This window comes from Camellia sinensis, chromosome 6 (genome assembly GCF_055761805.1).
Source record: "Camellia sinensis isolate YWXY chromosome 6, ASM5576180v1, whole genome shotgun sequence".
NCBI lineage: Eukaryota > Viridiplantae > Streptophyta > Magnoliopsida > Ericales > Theaceae > Camellia > Camellia sinensis.
Window position 1 is genome coordinate 95,757,096 of NC_138966.1, and position 11,823 is coordinate 95,768,918.

Sequence of the window (11,823 nt, forward strand, 5' to 3'; positions counted from 1 at the left end):
GGTGGCCGGCCAACAATTTTGAGTGACCCTTTTGACCCCTGGTCGGCCGGCCAGGGGGGTGGCCGGCCGATCACCTGAACTTTTTGAACCTGGCCGGCCAAAATCTTCTCTCCAAGTGTGTTCCAGCTGTACAATTTGTTTTTCCCCAGATTTTGTATCCGGGGGGCTGCCTTTTTGGGGGAAAATTTGAATTTATTTTTCCCTCCCTTTCCTTGGCCTCTCTCCCTCTTTAAAACCAGCACTCTCCTCCATTTCTAAGGGTTACAAAAAATTGTTTAGGGCCATTGCATACAATCCTCCCTCTCCCTCTCTTCCAAGCCTCAAAACACCCTTGGTTCTTGGTCATTTACACACCAACCCATAGCACAAGGCCTTCATCCTCCATTCCAGCATTTTGGGACTGTTTTGAAGAGGTTGAGAGCTCAGAAATTTGGTCCAAGAGCTGCTGAAGTTTGGTCTTCAAGGGTGAGTCTTCTTCTCCTCTTTTCTTACCTTATTTTTCTCTATATCTAAGCCATATTTTCTAGCATTTTTGGGCTCCAACCCAAACTGGAAATGGTCTTATTTTGAGCTTATCTTCATGTTTGATCAAGGGTTTTTCTCTGTTTGAAGCCATCTGCTACCCCTTTCCCTTTATTCCTCTTTTATGGCTACTTCTTGCATGATATGTTAGCCCTATTTGTAAGCATTTATGGGCTTCGAGCCAAACTTTAAAGTGCTTCATTTTGAGCCCCTCTTCAACTTTGTTGAAGGGCTCTTCACTGTTTGAGGCCAGCTACTGCCTCTTGCTTTCTATCTCTCTTTTAGGGCCTTTTTTACATCATATTGTATCCCTACTTGTGAGCTGTTTTGGACTTGGTCATAAATTGTAAAGTGTCTTATTTTGAGCCCCTCTTAAACTTTGTTGAAGGGCTCTTCACTGTTTGAGGCCAGATTCTGTCCCTTGTCTTTATTCTCTCTTTTAGGGCCATCTTTGCATGATAGTTTAGCCCTATTTGTGTTTGTTTTTGAGATTTGTTATAAATTGGGAAAAGTTTTTGTTTGAGGCCCTCTTGATGTTTTATTAAGGGCATTTTCTTTTTTGAGGCCATCTCCTTCCTTGCATGCCTTATTTCTTCATGTTTTGAGCCATACATGTGAGCATTTTCATTGGCCTTGTTATGGCCTTCTAGCCACTGAAATTCAGTGGATTTTCAGTGGCTAAGACACTGTTTTGAGAGCCAAAATTAGAGGGGGGTGACCCTCTCTCTCCTTCTCTTGTTTGGTGGCCTTTTTGGCCTTCTGAAGAGACTCTATCTTGCATGCTTTGAAACCACTTTCCAGGGTCAATTTGGTGAGTTTTGAGACTACCATATTTTATTTTCATAGTTTTTTATGCCATGCCAAGTGTCCACCTTGTATGTCCTTAATAATCCGTTGCATGGCCCTCTAAAGGAGCTTATCATTTTTGCATGTGTTGGCTACATTTCAGTGGTTATTTGGGCCTATTTTCACATGTTTTGTTCACTGATTTTTTCTGGTTTGGTGAGATTACATTTGCTTCATATACTTGTCATGTAAACCATGTTTGCTAGTCAAGATTGCATGCTATTTTTGTCCACCATGCTAGCATCTTTTGGCCATGCTTGGAACTAGAAATGTTCATGTTTTGGGACTGCCTTGGCTCTGTCTTTGTACTTCATGATCAAATAATGCATGCTTTGTATAGCTATAAGTCATTCCATGTGCCTAGTTTCGAGTTTCAGGTTTCATCTCATGCATCGGGTGCCATTTTTCCATGTTTCGGGGCTGTTTAGCATCATATTTCAGTGCTGAAATTTGTGAGTTTGCATGCCGTCCTGCATCCCTTGCCATGCCTTGTTAGAGTTACATACTATACCTTAGGTTCGGTCCTCGATTTGCGTGCATGTGTGCACGCATTTTGATAGTCTCATTTTCATCTAATGGCTACTGATGTGAGTGTGGCTGAGGTCCACTCATGTCAGTGTAAGTCCATTAGGCATTGTGTATGCCATTTCATTTCATAGCATTGCGTATGCAAGGTTGTATGTTAGAGCATTGTGTATGCCTCGTTACATCGTGCATTGTGTGTGCCATTTCATAGCATTGTGTATGCTAGGTTGCATGTTAGGATTGCATTCACGCATGTCATGCATATTGCATTGTGCTTGGGATAGGAGTTAGCCCAAGCACGGGAAACGAGGGATGTTTCGTACTCCGAGTGACGGAACGTGTCTCAATTCCCGGTCGCCGACACTCCGGATTATCCATGATAGAATCTAGGCCCTGTTGTGTTTTCATGTACATTCATTCCATATTGAGTCATGCAATTTGACTCCTCGGCCATCATGCATCGAGATGCGTGATTGGTGGCACGAGGATCGAGGACTACACTCTCTGAAGAGTAGTCATGCATACATATGTGAAAATACTTTGCCATGTCCCTTTGTTGCTCTCTATTGCAGCAAATCAGAAATCAGCAACCTTCCGGAGCCTGGCATGCATCCCAAGAATAATTGCAAACAGAGGCAAACCGGGGCATCGCAAGAGATTCTCCGCACAAGGCAACCGAGCATGCATCATTCATCATTTGGAACAGAGCTGAGGCGGTCCATGGATTTGCGTGCCAATTTACTACTTTCCTAGATTAATTTGTTAATTAATTAGGATTCTGTATTTATTCGGGACTGTATTATTTATTCATTTGGGACTGTATTATTTATTCGGACCCTCTGCGCGAGGGCAATGTTGTAATAAGTGTGCGTGTGTATGATGTATGTCTTCCAACCCCACGTCTTTCTCCCTTTTATTTATCAGCTTATGATGGTTAGATTATGGCATGTTTCAATTAGCATACAGTATGATAGCATGTTTGCATTCATTCATCTGTCTTGCATGCACCGGGCTCGGTGCATCATACTAACTGCTTTTGTATCTCAATTCCAAGTTGAATACATGTTAGTTGTAGCATTTCACATGTCATCTTTAGAATAGCTAAGCCTATCTTAGTTGCATTTTGCATGTGTTGCATTAGGCATTTCCGTATAGTTAGGATCATGCATGGATTTCTAACATAGCTTTTGTTTTGGCTTGGAGTACTCGGTAAGTGTTTATGCTTTAGTATCCTTGCATGTGTGTGAGTGACTGCCATTATAGCATGCTTACCATGAGGCTATATGCTTATGTGATATAATTGCCTGAATGCCTGTGGGTGAAGGCTGGGTTATTTGAATTGGAACAATTCGTTGACCGTGAGTTTTAAGCCCACTAGATAGTAGCAAAATCAGGTTTTTCTAAGCCCACCCGAGGGTGGCAAATCCACGTCTTAGCCTACTTGTGGGTAGCACCATCAAACCATTTTCAAAAATAAACATGAAATGTTTTGTTCCAATTCAGACGATCCAGTCTATACTTGTATGCTGTGCGCATCACATAGTAAATCTAGGCTAATAACCGGAATAAGAACGCATAATGTTTTCAAAAATAGATATCATGGTTAGTAGAGGTCGATCTTTGATCGGGCGAGCGGGGGTGCTCACGAAGTGACCTTCTCCACTCGTACCCAAGTTCCCGAGCCGAGGCAACTTTGGTGATGATGGACACGTGGCCTTAGGCAAACGAGTCAGTGTTTCCTAAATTTTCCCAAAATAAAACATTTAGGTGGCGACTCTGTATCTGGCAAAGCAATCCATGTTTGGCACTTCTTTCAAAATCTGTTTTCTCAAAACGATTTACCGGATTTGGACTTTTTGGTTCAGATTTAGAACTGTGACAATTTAATAGTCCGAACTTGTAGTGAGCCCAATACGAACAGAACGGGACTCATCCTCCCGGGGCGTTCGGGGACGTCTACAGGGTTCCGTCGCTGGATGCCTAATTCTGCTATAGGCGGGATAAAAGGTAAACCTTCGCACCTCCCACCCCCTTCTAGGGTTTGCCCATTAATAGTAGAATCTGGTAAGTTTTCAACTAAAGATTTCAACTAAAGAGGAAACTTAATCGAAAGGTTTGTTCTTTGTGTGTTTTCCCACAGACAGCGCCAATTGTACGAGCACGAAATAATCTTCTCGTATAATCCTGTTGATCAAGTTGGCACTCCTCCACAACGTCGTCGCTTTGCTACCCGAAAACACAAACGTGAGCGATGCCTAAGTCAGCAACTAGACAATAGACAATAAGCTCTATGTGATTTCAGAGTAAGAATTGTGATACCTGTACGTAGGTCTGTCATAGGTTTTATAGATTCCGCCTGGCATAATCCTAGTAGGACTCTACCTCTTCGTATAAGAGTCCTCCTAGGAATCACACTCCCAAGGATAATGCCTATCTTGACAACACCTTACTCATTGCTAACCAAATGAGATGGTTTTTACCTCGGCTAAGTTGGTGCGGTTTAACCGAGCTAGCATGTCTCTGCCGTGCTCTCTATCAAAACAATGATGTAGATAAGGTTCTGCCGAGCTAAACTTAGCTTGGCCCTCGCCACTGATGCGTACTTCGGTTGGCTACGAGGCTTCCTTTTGGACAGTTAAGTCGAAGCCTTGGCAGCACAGCCGACCGGATCGACGTCAGTCTGCCCAAAACAGAGCTACCGAAGTCCCTACTACAGCCCATAACCCGATCCTTAGCGCAGCCCAATTTATCTACATAAATTACCCTCTCAAATATATTTTTAGGGACAAAATAATTTGGTCTCAAAATGGTTTATTTTTTTAGACAAAATTTGGTCCCAAAAAGATAATAATTTATCACTAATGTTCAATTTTCGTTACTAAAAATATAATGACGACACTTTTCGTAACAAAAATATTTGTTCTCTAAAAAATAATTTTGTCCCTAAATTTTGGTTTCTAAAACCTTAATTTTTTTGTAGTGCATAAACTTTGTTTAGAATCTATAAATTTTATTTAATAGATAACTTATGACATTTTTCATTTTTTTGTACTTCATAAAATTTTAGTTGTGGAAATCAAAAAGAATTGTGAAATTTTATGTAATAAATTACAACATAAATTCTAACAACTATTATTTCGTTAAAATTTCACTTTAGGCCTGTGAAGGATTATGTCAGTCCTTCACACCAACGAGATTAGCATGTTGGTAAAAATATTTTTTGCTTTATAAAATAATCTTGGATTTTATAAAAATATTTTATTCTGGGTAAAATCAAAAAAATTTCTCAAGTTTGGTCTATTTTTTAGGTGGGCCCCGAGTGTCGTTTTACTCGGGTCAAAGTGGTAACGCGTTCTATGCCGCGTTGTAATTCACGTGGTATATTTGGTTGCTCAAAACCATTACCCCGAGTGAATGGGAAATTGAAGCCAAAGTGTGCTCCATGGAAATAGAGTTTTGGTGGAAATTCCTTAAGGTTGTAAATTGGCTTGTCCCACATTGATTTGGTGGGAAGTTTTGAAAAGGTTTGTAAGGCTTGGGTTATATACTTGGGGTGTGCCCCAAGGGGTACCCAAGTGTTTTAGAGGGAGAGGTTATGGGCAAAATGGGCTAGACCCATTGGACCCAAAAATCACCACACGCGCGCCGCCATCCGTCCGGTCGGGCGGGCTGAGCCTGGGCTTAGGCGCGGGTGTGTGGTTGGACTTGTTCGGCCAAAAACATTTGAATTTAATTTTATTTTTGGTAAAATAAAATCCAGAATTCAAATTAAACTGATTTGAATTTTCTGTACATCCAAACAGGGCCCTTCCCGTTTTTAAACAGAAATAAACTAGTTTGTGCACACCCAAACAGGGCCCTTCCTGGTTTTTTGCTATCTGTTTGAATTATTAACAGATTCAAATCTGTTTGAATTTAAACCACTAGGTATCATACCTGTTCAATTTAAAACCAAGAGCCACCTTTACATCTATAAATAGGACCACCCTCATTTGATATTAAAAATTGAGAAATTTCATATTTCACCTCTGCTTATTCTATTCTTCATTTTGTTGCATTTTATTTCTGAAAGAAAGAGTGTAAACACTTAGTGTGTTCGTACAGCAAACAATTTGTAGTGCTGCTATTGTTTGTGGTAGATCATTTCATCCTGGGAGATAGACATCCAAATTCTGAAAGTACCGTGGAGAGGACGAATCTGTCTTAAGGACATAGTGTCAAACACTGGACTTGATCAGAAAATAATTCGGAGAAATTAAATCAAGTAAGTTATTTAATTTATTTTCAGTGCTGTTTTTATTTATTAAAATCATATTAAATTTTATTTTTGTAACAAAATCAAATCTGTTATTTATTTATTTACTTTTTATTTCGAGTTTGATTTTTGTAATCAAACAAATTCTCTCATTTTCTTTATTTCTTTAAATTCTCATTGTTGTTGTGTACACAATAGAATTAAATCTTTTAAATACAGTGAAGATTGTCTTACAATCTTAAGGCAGATTCCTTTTTGGTATCTTCATTGTATTTAATTTTCTGTGTTTTCAAACTAATATTCTGGTTGGAAAAACAAATAGTGATTTATGCTATTTGACAGATAGTAGTAATATACTGTCTCTTTTCTTTGACAACTAGTAGTAATATACTGGTGTCATTAACAATTGCAGAATATTATTTGGTGTTACAGAAAATTATTTTGGTATATTATTTTTCTAGTTTTAGTAACAAGGAAAATAAAATTATATTATTTTCTAGTTTTAGTAATAAAGAAAATAAAATTATTTTGTGTTTGTTCTGATTTTTGTAATCAGATAGTTTTGTGGTATTTTATTTTCTAGTTTCAGTAACAAGGAAAATAAAATTACAGTATTTTCTAGTTTTAGTAACAAGAAAAATAAAATGATTTTGTATTATAATTTATTTTCTGGTTTAAGTAGCTAGAAAATTAATTTGTGGTTTGGTTTTCTGATTTTTGTAATTAGATATTATTTCGGTATTTTATTTTACTAGTTTTAGTAACAAGGAAAATAAAATTATTTTGTATTGTAATTTATTTTCTGGTTTTAGTAACTAGAAAATTAATTTTGTTAATCAATCATGTAACTTTGTGACTCGGTCACAATCTGTTAATTTTGTAAGTAACTTATGGTTTCGTTTGGTAGACCACTTATTTTTGAACCCTTTGTGAAAATGTGTTAATTATTTTAACTTTATCATAGTTCATCGTGAGTGTACATGGAAGAATTTGTTCCTAGAGTAAAATATTAGTTTTACAAACTAATTTTATTTTTATTACAATGTGAATTCATAGTCTTGAATTGTTTCTGCACTTGAGTCGGAAAATATATATATATATATATATATATTCACAAGAACATTTTAAATGCATATTTAATTTGTTTATTTATGTACAAATCAAACTTATTAAATGATGGTATGTTTGTCATTTTGAAGTTTAAAGTTTAAATGCGTTGGATTTTATATGAGTTGAGAATCATTTTATTTCATGATGCAAACAATGGGATCGTGCATGATTAATTTATTTTGTTAATTCATTATTTTTAGTTGATGCGTTTGATATGCATGTATGATATCAACTCAAGTTATTTCTTAACAATAATTTCAAGTGATTTGGAATGATAAATTGTTATGTCGAATTTGGACATAAGCAGGTTAATTTGAATATTTCTAATCAATTTTGAATGGGTGTTTAAACATCAGAGAAATTTAAACATGAAGATGTATGTAATTATATCGGTCCGTTTAATTGGGAAGTAATTTAAGAAATCTTTTATGTTGATTATTGAATTATGTGACATGAGATGTCATTAATAATTATTTTACTTGCGTAGTAGAATTTGTTAAACCATGAACCATTTTATTAATATGAGGTGTATTTCTTGCATTAGTTGAGATAATTTAATTTTCTTCTATCACAAATATTTTTATGACAGTGAAATTTATTTGTTATTGAGTTGCAAGAATGTATACAATCAAATGGGTTTTTGAATTGTTTGATTCTTAGGAAAAATTTTTTATGAGGATATGATTTTGTCAAAACATTAATTCTGACTTGAGTAGTCATAATTATTTTGGTTTTTTCTTGAATTTTTTTTAAAATTCACTGATTTATATTAGAAGTGATAGGGGTGGTGAATATGATGCACCATTAAATGAATTTTGTGCTCAACATGGCATTATTCACCAAACTACAGCCCCTTATTCTCCACAGCAAAATGGAATTGCTGAAAGGAATAATAGAACCCTAAAAGAAATGATGAATGCCATGTTACTAAGTTCAGGCTTACCACAGAACTTGTGGGGGGAAGCAATATTGTCTGCTAATTATGTTCTTAATAGAATACCCCACAAGAAAACCAAAAGCATTCCTTATGAATTGTGGAAAGGTCGACCACCTTCCTACAAATACTTAAAAGTGTGGGGGTGTTTGGCAAAAGTTGAAGTACCTGTTCCTAAAAAGACTAAGATTGGACCAAAAATAGTAGATTGTGTGTTTATTGGTTATGCTCAGAATAGTAGTGCATATCGGTTTCTGACTTATAAATCAGAAATACCTGATATAAATGTGAACACTATTATAGAGTCAAGGAATGCTGTGTTTTTTGAACATATCTTTCCTTACAAGAAAGGACAGGAATTAAGTTCACAGAAAAGAACTTATGATTGTACACAAAGTACGAGAGCTAAAACATGAAAATCCTTTGGTCCAGATTTTCTGACATACTTGTTAAAAAATGAACCTCAAAGCTTTAAGGCAGCAATGACAGGTCCTGAAGCACCTTTGTGGAAAGAGGCTGTGAATAATGAAATTGAATCCATTATGCAAAATCGTACTTGGGAATTGGTGGATCTTCCACCAGGTTCTAAACCTCTTGGATATAAATGGATATTCAAGAGAAAAATGAAAGCAGATGGTTCAATTGACAAGTATAAAGCAAGACTTGTAGTTAAAGGTTACAGACAAAAAGAAGGTCTGGATTATTTTGACACATATTCCCCTGTGACAAGAATAACATCCATTCGCATGCTTATTGCTATAGCAGCGTTGTTTAATTTAGAAATACATCAAATGGGTGTTAAGACAGCTTTCTTAAACGGTGATCTAAATGAAAAGATCTATATGGTACAACCCGAAGGGTTTGTAGTATCAGGGCAAGAAAAGAAAGTTTGTCGACTTGTAAAATCCCTTTATGGATTAAAACAAGTACCTAAGCAATGGCATGAAAAATTTGATCATGCAATGCTTACTAATGGGTTTAAGATAAACGAATGTGACAAATGCGTCTATGTTAAAAACACTGACCAAGGATATGTCATAGTTTGTCTTTATGTGGATGACATGCTTATCATTGGAAGCAGTCAAAACATGATCAAATCAACTAAGCAGATGCTTAACAAAAGATTTGATATGAAAGATATGGGGGTCGCAGATGTTATATTAGGAATAAAAATTACTAAAACATCTGACGAATATGCATTATCTCAATCTCATTATATTGAGAAAATTCTTGATAAATTTATCAAGAATGATTTGAATTTAGCTCGAACACCTGTAGACATCAGTCTTTATTTATCGAAAAATAAAGGTGATGTAGTGTCTCAGTTAAAATACTCCCAAATCATTGGAAGCCTAATGTACCTAATGAATTGTACTTGTCCTGATATAGCTTATGCTATCAGTAAATTGAGTAGGTACACTAGTAACCCCGGAGAAGACCATTGGAAAGCGATCATTTGGGTTCTTAGATATCTAAGATTCACCCGTGATCTTGGTTTGAACTTTACTCGATATCCAGCAGTACTTGAAGGTTATTGTGATGCAAATTGGATATCGGATACTAAAGATTCAAAATCCACAAGTGGATATGTCTTTACTGTATGAGGCACTGCTGTTTCTTGGAAATCCACGAAACAAACTTGCATCGCACGATCCACAATGGAATCTGAGTTCATTGCTTTGGACAAAGCAGGTGAAGAAGCAGAATGGCTTCGTCACTTCTTAGAAGACATTCCAATGTGGCCAAAACCTGTGTCAGCTATTTGCATTCATTGTGATAGTCAATCTGCAATAGGCAGGGCACGGAATCACATGTATAACGGTAAGTCACGACATATTCGTCGTCGACATAATACCGTAAGGCAATTGTTGTCAAACGGAATAAATCTCAATAGATTATATAAAATCTAAAGAGAATATTGCGGATCCGTTAACAAAAGGTTTGACAAAAGAGCTAGTGTATAGTTCATCAAAGGGGATGGGATTAAAGCCTATTACATAAGAGTCGTTATAATGGTAACCCTACTTATATGACTAGAGATCCCAAGAACTAAGTTCAAAGGGACAACTAAGTTATGTATGGCTCGCGAGAAATCACCAAGGGATTAAAATTCCTACCCATTCCTATGGTGAGAGTGATATCTGCAACATATGTTGTCTGCAGGGGTATAAGGATAAGCTTTGCTTTTAATGATTACTTATATCTTGATTAAGGCATAAAATCAAGACGAATATAAGGAGATACTCACAATAAGAATCACCTATATGAGTGTTGAACTGGGGCCGGTTCTATGAGAATGAAAAGGCTAAATTCTCTAGAAACACTTATAAAAATCAGGCGCGTTCAAGGCCAAAATGAACACAACAATGAGAACCACGATGTGTCAGAAGATATTTTGTGTGAAATCTATTGTCTTGGCTTACACAAACGGCTGAACAATTCAAGGCATCGCGTCCATTGGTTAGCTAGTAAGTCCGATAGGGTATCACTAGGGAAGGTTCAAGGCCGAAAACTACCTATCCTGATACAAGATATTTTCGACTTATACTCTTTCGTTAAGTCTGCATATTGTTGCATTTCCGTTGTCATCAAATTCCATTCATGTGGGGGATTGTTGGAAATAGTAGGAAAATTCTGGGTAAAACCAAAAATTTTTCTCAAGTTTGGTCTATTTTTTAGGTGGGCCCCGAGTGTCGTTTTACTCGGGTCAAAGTGGTAACGCGTTCTATGCCGCGTTGTGATTCACGTGGTATATTTGGTTGCTCAAAACCATTACCGAGTGAATGGGAAATTGAAACCAAAGTGTGCTCCATGGAAATGGAGTTTTGGTGGAAATTCCTTAAGGTTGTAAATTGGCTTGTCCCACATTGATTTGGTGGGAAGTTTTGAAAGGGTTTATAAGGCTTGGGTTAGATACTTGGGGTGTGCCCCAAGGGGTACCCAAGTGTTTTAGAGGGAGAGGTTATGGGCAAAATGGGCTAGACCCATTGGACCCAAAAATCACCACACACGCGCGCGCGCGCCGCCGCCGTCCGTCCGGTCGGGCGGGCTGGGCCTGGGCTTGGGCGCGGGTGCGTGGTATGTGGTTGGGCTTGTTCGGCCAAAAACATTTGAATTTAATTTTATTTTTGGTAAAATAAAATCCAGAATTCAAATTAAACTGATTTGGATTTTCTGTACATCCAAACAGGGCCATTCCCGTTTTCAAACAGAAATAAACTAATTTGGAATTAGTGCACACCCAAACAGGGCCCTTCCTGGTTTTTTGCTATCTGTTTGAATTATTAACAGATTCAAATTTGTTTGAATTCAAAACCAACAGGTATCATACCTGTTCAATTTAAAACCAAGAGCCACCTTTACATCTATAAATAGGACCACCCTCATTTGATGTCAAAAATTGAGAAATTTCGTATTTCACCTTTGCTTATTTTATTCTTCATTTTGTTGCATTTTTTTTCTGAAAGAAAGAGTGTAAACACTTAGTGTGTTCGTAAGGCAAACAATTTGTAGTGCTGCTATTGTTTGTGGTAGATCATTTCATCCTGGGAGATAGACGTCCAAATTCTGAAGCACCGTGCAGAGGACGAATCTGTCTTAAGGACACAGTGTCAAACACTGGACTTGATCA